Genomic DNA, 11,843 nt, shown 5'->3' with positions numbered 1-11,843 from the left:
TAAAAAGCGACGCAAACAGCTGCGAAGACAGTAAATGGTAAATAGCGAGAAAAACAAACAGAGTGCGCACAAAAACAATTGCAAGGTGAAAAAATGCCAATCAAAATTACAACAAAAACACAAATGCACAATGACTCGGAAAACACAAAATGAATAATAAAAAATCGATTAAAAACGTTAAACTTCACAAAATCTGAACCTTTCAAAGCAAACCAATTGTATTAAAATGAACACTAAGTTTTCGCACTTATTTTTGTCACAAACTAGTATTACAATTTAAGTATTATAATTTGAAACTGGCAAAATAAACACAGCAAAATAAAATGCAACAGCTATAATGACGTTTGCGTTATGCCGACTCCGAAAGGCAGTTGGAAAGTAGATAAATTTTCACTGCGAAACTTTTCAGAAATACACTCGGATTGTTAGCCAAAGCACTGCAGAGCCGCGACCTCGCTTAAATATATTGTTTTCTTCAGGGACCCATTTTAATAGCTATTTTCTTTTTTTGAGTCGAAAAAGCCCGGGCCAAAACATTGCCCTAGGAGAAATTGTATGGGGTCCTGGGGATACCCAGAGCATTTTCATGACGAATGATGCAACCTTTTTATTTTACGGACTGTTTCAAAAAAATCCAATGATAAAAGTAAAATGCGGACTTTTATTTTATAAGTTCGAAAATAAATGTAAAATCCGGACTTCTATTTTTTGAGGACAACTAAAGCTCCGACCCTATAATAATGGAACGTCTCATCTAAATGGAACGAATTTTTTACCAGTAACTTCTTTTAAATTTTTAGATTTAAAACATACATATATAGCCATGTGAAAGTTTTTGTTAACGATGCCAGAAATTTGTCAAAGAAAAACTAAAAGAAACTCTCGTAATACTTTATACTTCCACTTTTTCATAACCAAGTTCAATCAGTTTTTTCGCCATAAACTTTGTTCCAATTGAGATATTGCCTTTAGTTGAAAATTTTGTTGAAAGAAGAAGGATTCTGTGTGAAAAAAAGTTGTTTCATTTGGATGAGCCGCTCCATAATAGGGCCGGATTTTTATTCTGTCCTTTAAAAATAAAAGTGCAGATTTAACTATATTTTCGGACTATGAAAGTTCGGTTTTAATAGTTTTTTAGGACTAAAGAAATAAAAGTTCGGGAATGATTTTTTCTGAAGGATTTTTATTATAAAAGGAATAACAGCTTCGATTTTTTATTAAAAAAAAAAACTTCTTTCTAATTTTTGTTTTGCTTCGCCCGCGACTTGAACCCAAGACCTTCGCTGTGGTAGAAGGAGCCGCCACCACACAACGGCGACCGCCAATATAGCTAGAACATAATTATTTCGTTTATGATTACACCATGTATTCCATGATTCTTAAGTCATTGTGAAAATAAATTAATTAAATAAATGTGACCTCCGAAGAGGTTTTAGGCCGAGCTCTTCCCAATTTGCGTCGTGCTCTACAAATTCTCGGGACGGGACCTACATGTCATATGCTGATTCCGAGCGGTATCTGCAAGGCAGATGAGTTTTCACTGAGAAGCTTTTCATGGCAGAAATACACTCGGAGGTGAAATTTCAGAGAAAGTAAAAAAAAAAACTTGTCAAACTTCAAGATCGGACATTAAGATGAAATGTGCATATGTATGTATGTATATTGTTCTTCAAGTTTATTTAGCTCATCAAATATTAGAATATAATGCTATATTATAGGAGCATTCCATGTTTGGTATGGGGCAACTCTTACGCATTGGTTCAGTTTTCGACCTTAACACAAGAAACATACAAACTATTGAGTGCATTAATTTTGTGTGATGAAATAAAAAGCAGGCGTTTGTATGGGACAGCAAAAAATCACCAGGTTTCGTAAAATTAAATTAAAATTTTCGAAAAGCAATTATAGTGTAAAAACTAAATTGTTTGCACGGGACACGTACGAAATTTAGTTTTTATATTTTGATTATCTCATATCCAATATAGAAAACTTATGCGGTGGTTATCTAAAGTACGGGCGGGCTATTGCATTGTGCTGACAGCGTGTGTGCTTGATGTTTGTTTGTTTGCTTTCTTTATTTTCATTTAATCATTAATAATTATACAGTATTACAATATAAGTTAATAATTAAATAAGAAAATAGATAATGATATTAAATACTCATTTTATGAGCAGTGGAAATGCCATTTCTTCCATTCGGTATTCGCTTTTTAAAATGCTTGTGGGGCGCATTACAATAAAAAGGTACAATTTTTAAGATAATCATGAGTAGAGAGATTCAGTGATACAACTATATAACAAAGTTATTTTTTTTTTACTATAAAATACATCAGATCTAAATAAACAGCAAAGAATTATGAGATAGGACGCAACAGAATTTCTATCTCCTCATGATTGAAACCAAAAAGCCACTTCTTCACTTCCCTCAGAAACGCTGGTAGCCTTCCAATAAGCTGTATCCCAGCAGGTAGTTTACTGTATAGTTTACACGAGACAATGGTGTAGAAGTTACGGAAAAGTGTGGTGCGAAATCTGGGAACTCTTACTAGAGGCAGCAATGCCCTTCTTAGATTGTGAATGTTGTATATGGGACTTTGTGCATACCCGCTCCTTATAAAAAAAAAAAATGTTTAGAACTTTATAATAGTATAAATGTCTCATGGAAAGAATGTTCAGTGTTTTGAAAAGATCTATAGAATGCGTTAGACGACCAACGTTGCACATTCTTCTGATAAGACATTTTTGTAGAATTAAAAGCGAATGAATTTTACAAGCATAGGCACCACCCCAACAACTAACACCGTATTGTAATTTTGAGTGGAATAGTCAATAATAAACCATAGCCAAAACCCTATTTGAGCACAATCTTATTAAATTATAAAAAGAGCGTACGGCTGACAACATATAAACCTTCATAGCAGATATATGCGATGACCAACTTAGATTTTGGTCAATTATAACTCCTAACTATTTGAAATTTGAGACAACTTCGATCTTAAAGCATTTATTGACACAGTTTATTGTCTCGTTAAAAGTGAGTGTAGAGCTATGTTGAGAACAATTATTAGCGCACAATTTGTGTCTCTTACAATTGGAAGCATGAAAGATAATATCGTTCCTTGCTGGTTCCTTTCCACATAAGTTAAAATATATATGGGTTGCGAACCAAGTTCTTAACAAAAAGACATCGTGGTTAATATCAGCATTAAGATTAAAATAATTTTTTGAACCATATGCGATGGCTAGGTCATCAGCAAAGGCTGTAACTTTACCAATTAGTGGCAATGAGAATACCGAATTTATGAAATTAAAAACAAAATTGGCCCAAGAACCGAACCCTGTGGCACACCTAAGTTTATAGATCTGGGTACGCTTAGAATATTATTAACTTTAACTCTCTGAACTCTGCTCGTTAAGTATGACTCAAGCCAACTAAGAAAGTTACCACGAAAACCGAACTGTGCTTATTCATTCAAATACTGTAATTTACCATATCAAACGCTTTTGTTATATCTACAAAAATACTAACACGGCTTTTCCTTTCGTCAATTGCTTTGTAAATAGAAGAACAAAAGTCAAGAAGAGCGTCTTCAGTTGACAGTCCAGCCCTAAATCCAAACTGAATTGAGCTAAAAAAATTTATTTTATTTAAGTAAAATAAAATCCTACTTTTCGCTGCTTTCTCAAAAACTTTTGATACTGACGACAGTAGTGATATGGGCCTGTAGTTATTTTTGTCTTTTTTGTTACCCTATTTCAAAAGCGATTCTTTTGCATGCGGTTCAAGCAGCTCACTACTGCCGGTCGCTTGCGGCCAAGTATCTTCTGGGTAGCCGCTAAACATAAGGCAGCATCTGAACACCTCTAGGTGCGGCTGGAAGCGGGCATCTGTCTTGGAGCAAGCGGCTCGCTATATAAACGTGCAAGTAATATTTTCACCCCCGCTGAGCGGGTTGTGCACTGGGCCTGGGACCCGCCACGTAAAACTATACTCCAATGAAATATAACAACAAGCCTCGGATAAATACACTCTCTATTGATGACGACCATGGCAAACGTTTGAAGGACAATGAATTGAGGGCATGCACCTGGAACGTCTGCTCTCTGAATGGGATTGGTGCAGATGCCCGGCTGGTTGATGTCCTCGTCAAAGCAAAATCTGACATCACCGCCATCCAAGAAATGCGTTGGACGAAGCAAGGAAGAAAGAAGATCAAAAATTGTGACATCTAACATCGACTCGGACCATTATCTCGTTGCAGCCAAAATACGCACCCGCCTCAGCGCGGTTAAAACCAAGGAACACAAAACAAAAGGAATGCTAGACGTCGAAAAGCTTCAAGAACAACAGACTGCCAATGATTTTGCAACTCGACTCTCACAACTGCTCTCAGAGAGCACAACTCATCCTGAAGGAATACAGGAGCAGTGGGAGCATATCTCCAAAGCACATCGTACTACCGCCGAGGAAAAAATTGGTTACCGGCGGCCACGAAAAAACAACTGGTACGATGAAGAATGCCGCGTTGCAACCGAAAGAAGAGACGCTGCCTACAGGGCTACGTTAAAAGCGAGCGCAACAAGAGGAGTGTATGAACGCTACCGTGAGTTGAAAAGTGAAGCGAGATGCCTTTTCAGGAAGAAAAAAGCAGAAGCAGAAAGGCGTGTGTGCGAGGAGCTTGAGCTGCTAGCCACCAGGAAAAACGCCCGAAAATTTTACCAAAAAATACGGCGCCAGACGGAAGATTTTAAGACCGGGGCAAACTCCTGTAGAAACGAAAACGGCGACCTTGTAACTGATGTCCAGAGAGAGCTTAGATTATGGAGGAAGTACTTCTCTGCTCTCCTAAATGGAGACAGCAATTCACCGCGCAGAGATGAAGATGACGAAGTAAGAATAGCAATAACCAGATTGAAAAACAACAAGGCCGTGGGAGCTGATGGATTGCCTGCGGAGCTATTCAAGTACGGCGGCGAGGAGTTGGTAAGGCGCATGCAGCAACTTCTTAGCAAAATATGGGCGGACGAGTGCATGCCCGACGGTTGAAATCTAAGTGTTCTTTGCCCAGTCCACAAGAAGGGGGATACTGCAAAATGCACCAACTATCGTGGAATCAGCCTTCTTAATATCGTATATAAGGTCCTTTCAATTGTATTGTGCGAAAGATTGAAGCTCACAGTGAATAGATTGATTGGACCTTATCAGTGCGGCTTCAGACCTGGTAAATCTACCATCGACCAGATTTTCACAATGCGCCAAATCTTGGAAAAAACCAGTGAAAAGAGAATCGACACACATCACCTCTTCGTCGACTTTAAAGCCGCCTTCGACAGCAGGAAAAGGAGCGTAGCCTATATGCCGCTATGTCTGAATTTGGTTTCCCCGCAAAACTTATACGGCTGTGCAAAATGACGTTGAGCAACACCATCAGCTCAGTCAGAATTGGGAAGGACCTCTGCGAGCCGTTCGAAACGTTGGAACAAGTTTTCAGACAGGGTGACCCCCTATCGTGCGATTTCTTTAATTTGATGCTGGAGAAAATTATAATAGCTGCAGAACTTAACCGCACTGGAACAATATACTATAAAAGCGTGCAATTACTGGCATACGCTGATGACATTCCCAGCGGATTAGGGGATCAGAATATACCCGCAGTAGGTATGCCTGTCGCAAGAGGCGACTAAAATACCAGATTCAAGGGGCTGTGTAGCGCAACCCTTCAGGTTGCCAGCGCAATATATAGCTTCTCCAAACCCAATTGTCAACCTCACCTATCCGCGGCGAATCCTGTTTCACTAACAGACGAGGCTCTGGCGACCCCCAACCTCCTCATGGAACTTGGGGGTGGAGAGGGGGGAATGGCCTGAAGGTTTAATGTGGCCACATAAATCGTTCCCGAGATGGTCGGGCTAGCACCTTAATGGTGGTGTGGTACCGGAGCGTACCGGATCTGTATCCGGCAAAGGACCATCACATCGATAACACTCCCCAAAGCCTTCGGTGAGCAACCTTATCGCTACAACAACACAACAACATATCATCGGCCTAAACACCCGCGCTGTTAGTTCTGCTTACTCCAAACTGGAAAAAGAAGGGGTAAAGATGGGTTTGATGGTGAATGAGGACAAAACGAAGTACCTGCTGTCATCGAGCAAAGAGTCAGCGCATACGCGCCTTGGCAACCACGCTACTGTTCGCAGCCATAATTTCGAAATAGTAAAAGACTTCGTTTATTTGGGAACCAGCATCAACACTAGCAACAACATCAGCACTGAAATCCAGCGAAGAATCAATCTTGCCAATAAATGCTACTTTTGACTAGGTAGGCAATTGAAAAGTAAAGTCCTCTCTCGGCGAACGAAAATCATACTCTAAAAGTCACTTATCGTACCCGTCCTGCTGTATGGGGCAAAATCAAGGACCACGACAACAGCAGATGAAGCGGCTTTGGGAGTGTTCGAGAGAAAAGTTCTTCGAAAGATTTATGGACCTCTACGCGTTGGCGTTGGCGAGTACCGAAGAAGATTTAATGATGAGCTGTACGAGCTATACGAAGGCATCAACATAGTCCAGCGAATTAAAACGCAGCGGCTGCGCTGGCTAGGCCATGTTATGCGAATGAATGATGATGCTCCGGCCAAGAAAGTGTTTCTATCGGAACCCGCCTATGGAAGCAGAGGTAGAGGGCGGCCCCCACTCCGTTGAAAGGACCAGGTGGAAAACGATTTAAACTCCCTTGGTGTGACCAATTGGCGCCGGTTGGCGGAGCGAAGGAGCGACTGGCGCGCCTTGTTGGACGGCCATAACCGTTTAGACGGTTAAGCGCCAATTAAGTAAGTATTTGAAAAGCGGGGTCACGGTGGCGCATTTTAAGTCTTCTGAAAAAACTCCTGAAGATATACTTAAGTTAAATAATTATTTCAAAATATCGACAATATAAGGAGCTATGTTCTTTAGCATGCGATTCGAAATGTTGTCACTACCACTTGAACCGGAATTGTTTAAATTCTTGATAATATTAAGAATTTCTGAACCTGAAATGGGATCAAAGAAAAAGCTGTTTGGCAAATGAGATAATTTGTATCGCTTAATGTTTCAGAGACGGTACCTACATTCACAAAAAAGTTATTAAATACGTTTGAAATTTGGATAGAGTCAGAGACATCAACACTCAACACCATCCACACTTAGCACAATAGATTCGGGCTTTCTCTTAGAGCTAGGGTTTATAATTTTATTCACAGCATCCCATTCCTTTTTTGAGTTGCCATTTGCTGCAAATATTATACGTTGAAAATATTCATCGCGACTTTTGCGTATATCTTTATTTAATCTATATATCAAGCGACGTACTCATTTCCTGAGCTTGGTGTTCATCGGATGCTTATTGCTTTTGTTCCTTAACATATTCTTCAAATTAATCTTTTATCTTTTTCAATAAGGTACGACTTATCCAAGGTTTGAGAGGTAAAGTGGTTCGGTTAGGAAAAAATTAAATACTTGCATAGTTTGTATAGTCGGTGAGTGTTTTTTTGAACAAATTGTAAGCCCGGCTTAAGTTGCTTTCAGCAAGAACAGCTCCCCAATTTTCATGGCGAAGAGATTCACTTAGGACATTGAAATTTATTTTTCTTGTGGCTGATAATATAATATTGTTAACTCGCCTATTTACATTAAGATTTCTTAGTTGAACACCAGTCATGCAATGATTGGAAATTCCAAGATCAAGGTTTATTCCAAAATACATATTATCATCCATATTATTCCCTCTAACATATAGATGATCAATACAGCTCCCTGAGTCTGGACGTGTTGGCTCTTGAATGAAAGAAACTAAACCGTGGTCTGCTAGAAGCGCAAGATAGCTATCTAATAAATCGTTAGTTCTTAATAGGTCAAAATTAAGGTCCCCCAAAATGAAAATATTAGACGCTTTTCCATTATTTAAAAAAAAAAAAACTCCTCATGGAAAGCTTTGAAATGTGACAATAAAATCTATACAGAGACACACAAAAGTGTAAGATACATTGCATATTTTCAAAGACACTTTTATTATATCAGCGCTTGTCAAACTAAGGCATGTAACTTCACATTTGTAATAATCACGTATAAAAACTCCAACACCGCCAGCGGAGTACGAGTCATTGGTATTAGCAAAAAATTTATAATTAGGAATGATCTAATCAGTTACAAATAATATATCAGGAAGGTTACTAATGTATTCAAGATTACAAACAAAGTAGTCAAAAATCCGCCTTAGACTTCTCACATTCTGATGTAAAACAGTGAATTGGTTGTCCTTTGTTGCTAATAAATAAGGGTCATTAACAACATTTATTATAGGGCTGTTATTTATAAAAACTGGGGAACATTAAACACAGGTGGAAAACCGAAAATTTAAGCTAGTTGTAGGTTACTGTATTTGTGGCTGGCATGAGAGAAAATTTTCAAACACCTTGTTTTTACTACGGAGGATTTTCCTTAAAAATAATTAATTTGAATTTCACACTATAACTGCTACAAAAATATGTAAAAATACAGAAAATACTTTATAAGCAATGTTTTTACATTAAGGAATTGGCTATTTTCGATTTAAATAGCCCGAAACCTAGCACTTATTTTAAAAATTCCTAGAACCAATCGAGTTGTAGTATGAAAACACCTGGAGAGTGCAAACAAATTTTTTAAACTAAAAACCGAAGAAATAAAGATTTACATTCCAAAAAAAAATTAAAAAAAAACGTTTTTCTGTCATAAATTCAATTAATAAATTTAATTATCATTGCTAAATATACAGAGCCGTCAATGTATCAATTGAACGACCTGATGCGGAACTAGCTGGGACCCCGAAAAAACCTTCGTGACTGCGTGATGGGTCACTGCTAACTTTGTAGCACATAAATTGGGCTATACAGTAAACCTCACCTTACTCATGCATTTCCTCACGCTTATTAGTTAGAATATTTCCTTCGGCTACTCCTCCATGCACAGCTTCAATATGAGTAGCACATTTTCAAAGGCCAGGAGCAGGGGGAAAGGAGCAAGATCTTCTAAAGATACGCTCACTTATATTATATTACTAGTTTATGCCAGTGGGTTTTACCCCACGTTTCTATAAAAATATGCAGGCTACGCGTAACTGGCCATGGGTAAAACATGAGTTAGTAAAATTGACTTCTGCTACAGATAATGTCTGTTGTTGTAGCATAGGTGAGGTTGACAATTGAGTTGCAGAAGCTCCGAAGCTATCAAGTCATCAATCCCTTGATTCGCAGCTAATGATCGTCCTTGGCTTCATTGATAGGGATTAGAAATTTGAGGCATTTAAAATTGAAAAGACAAATTTTCGATATCAAGGGAATCCTTGGTTTTAAACTTTTTTGTTTTCGAAATTTTCCGATAAAATGAATTGCTTCAATGACATTCGTAAAAGTTTTGTGAGGAAAAGCCTTGTCCCACTACATAAGCGTGGAGAATCGAAATAACGAAGCATAAATATTATGATATTATGGGCCCTTTTTTAAGGATAAATCGATGAGGAGAAACTTCTTATGGCTCAAAAGAGCTAATAAACTCAATCGGATATGCACAGCTTGGGACTCTTCCACGACTGTGTTAATATAGTGATAAGTTGTCTTGATTCTAGTGATATTAACATCCTCATTTTAAGGTGCCTAAAATGCCTCTTCTCAAAGTCATTTATAGTTTGTAAAGATATATTCAATATATGGAAGAAACATTAGATACTAAAGCTTCAGGTGATGTCATAATTTCTCAGAAACTTGCAGGAAAAGAAATCAAATATGTTAGTAATAAATAGGAATTTTGCCATAAATAATTTCAAGAAGTTGTTTAGCAAAAAAGCTCCTGCTGAAGTGTTTCCGCCAAAATGCCCTCTAATATTTCTAAAATATTTGTAAGTAAAGCTGTTTATAGACGAAAAAGCACGCATTTACTCCAACTGCGGCTGTTCCAGCAAGTAACAGGAAAGCACCACCTTTGGGATGACCATTACACCTTAAATTCTTAAGGCTTCGGTCCAAAACTTGCAGCGACTGTTTATGAGTAATGGTGCACACATCGCACACCCTCACTTTGGCCTGACCGTTTGCTTATGTTGCACATCTGTGTATCAGATGTTTAAAGAGAGTGGTCATTTAAATGTGGAGTTGTACGTCCACCACACAAAGAGTATCTGCGCTATCTGAAAAAAGCAACTGTCATAGTGATTTCTCGTTTTGCTCTTACATTAATTAATATCAAATTAAAAAGAAATGTTTTCCGGTTCCTCCAGGCGTATCCGAAAATACCAACCCTAAAGATAACATAAAAGAATACTAAAGGAATAACAGCCAAACCCAACTCTGCTATCAAATTTTACGTGTTGAAATAACCTAAGTTTTTAAGGCAGCCATAGTTCTGACAGTCCCATTTGTCTTGTTTTATTTTTCAATTTCTATATTACTGGTGCTGTTAACACTTAGCCACGCCACTTCTTACTCACCCCTTATTTTCTTAGTGGCGTTAGGGATGGATCCAATTTAACTCTTTACTGGATTTCAATGTTCTTACATGAATACTTCCAGAGTTATGCTGTATCAAACACTCCATTTGTATGGTAGGTGCCATCCCCTTTTTTATATTGAAGTTATGTTTGGAAGGTTTCTAGAGGGTGATTCAAATTTAGCTGTGATAGGCCGATCCGTTTAGGATGCAACCCGATTTATATCTACATGCAAACATTCATTATTTTAACCTTCCATATATATATAAATGGAAGTTGTGGATTTATTTACTGGAAGTGTTAGGACTTAACCTCATATAGCTCCTTACCAATTTTCATTATCCTACCATTACTACATCCAGAGATATGCAGTATGATAAATTCCATTTATATGGAAGGTGCAACGCCTCCTTATCCCCCACCCCACATTTTCTTGAAGGTGTTAGGGATTGACCTCATATAACTCCTTACTGAATTTCAACGTTCTAGTATGAATACCTTCGGAGTTATGTAGTACCAAATATTAATTTTGCATGGTAGGTGCCACCCCCTTTTATATATTGGCATTATTTTTAGCCTATAGCCATCCTTGGAAAGTCCTCTAGTGGCTTGTGCAAATTTGGTTGTGATCGGTCCGTCCATTTGGGACGCATACATACATAATTTGAATTTTATATATATAGGTTTGAATTTTATATATATAAATAGATAGATAGATAAATAGAAGATGTATCTAGACTTAAGTTAACAAAAAAATTTAACGGCGGAAGATTACTAAACATCCAAAAGGAATAACAGCCAAACAACAATGTAGTCAAACTTTAGCTGTTATAATAACCTAAGTTTGTACGGCAGCCATAGTTCTGAAAAATCCCATTTGCAGGGAAAGTGCCACGCCCCCTTTCCCCTAATTCCACATTTTACTGGCGGTGTTAGGACTTAGCCTCATATAGCTCCTTACCAATTTTCATTATCTACAACAATACTACATCCAGAGATATGTAGTATGATAAATTCCACTTATATGGGAGGGCCACGTCCCTTTCTCTACCACCCCACATTTTTTTGAAGGTTTTAGGGATTGATCTCATATAACTCCTTACTGAATTTCAATATTCTAGCATAAATACCTTCAGAGTTATGTAGTACCAAATATTCATTTTGCATGGGAAGTGCAACGCCCATTTTATATATCGAAATTATTTTTAGTCTATGACCATCCCTGGAAGGTTTCTAGTGGGATGTGCAAATTTGGCTGTGATCGGTCTATCCGTTTAGGACGCAACTCGATTTACACCTACATATAAACATAATTTGAATTTTATACATATATAGATT

This window comes from Eurosta solidaginis, chromosome 1 (assembly GCF_040869045.1).
Source record: "Eurosta solidaginis isolate ZX-2024a chromosome 1, ASM4086904v1, whole genome shotgun sequence".
NCBI classification, from domain to species: domain Eukaryota; kingdom Metazoa; phylum Arthropoda; class Insecta; order Diptera; family Tephritidae; genus Eurosta; species Eurosta solidaginis.
This window is presented reverse-complemented; position numbering follows the sequence as displayed.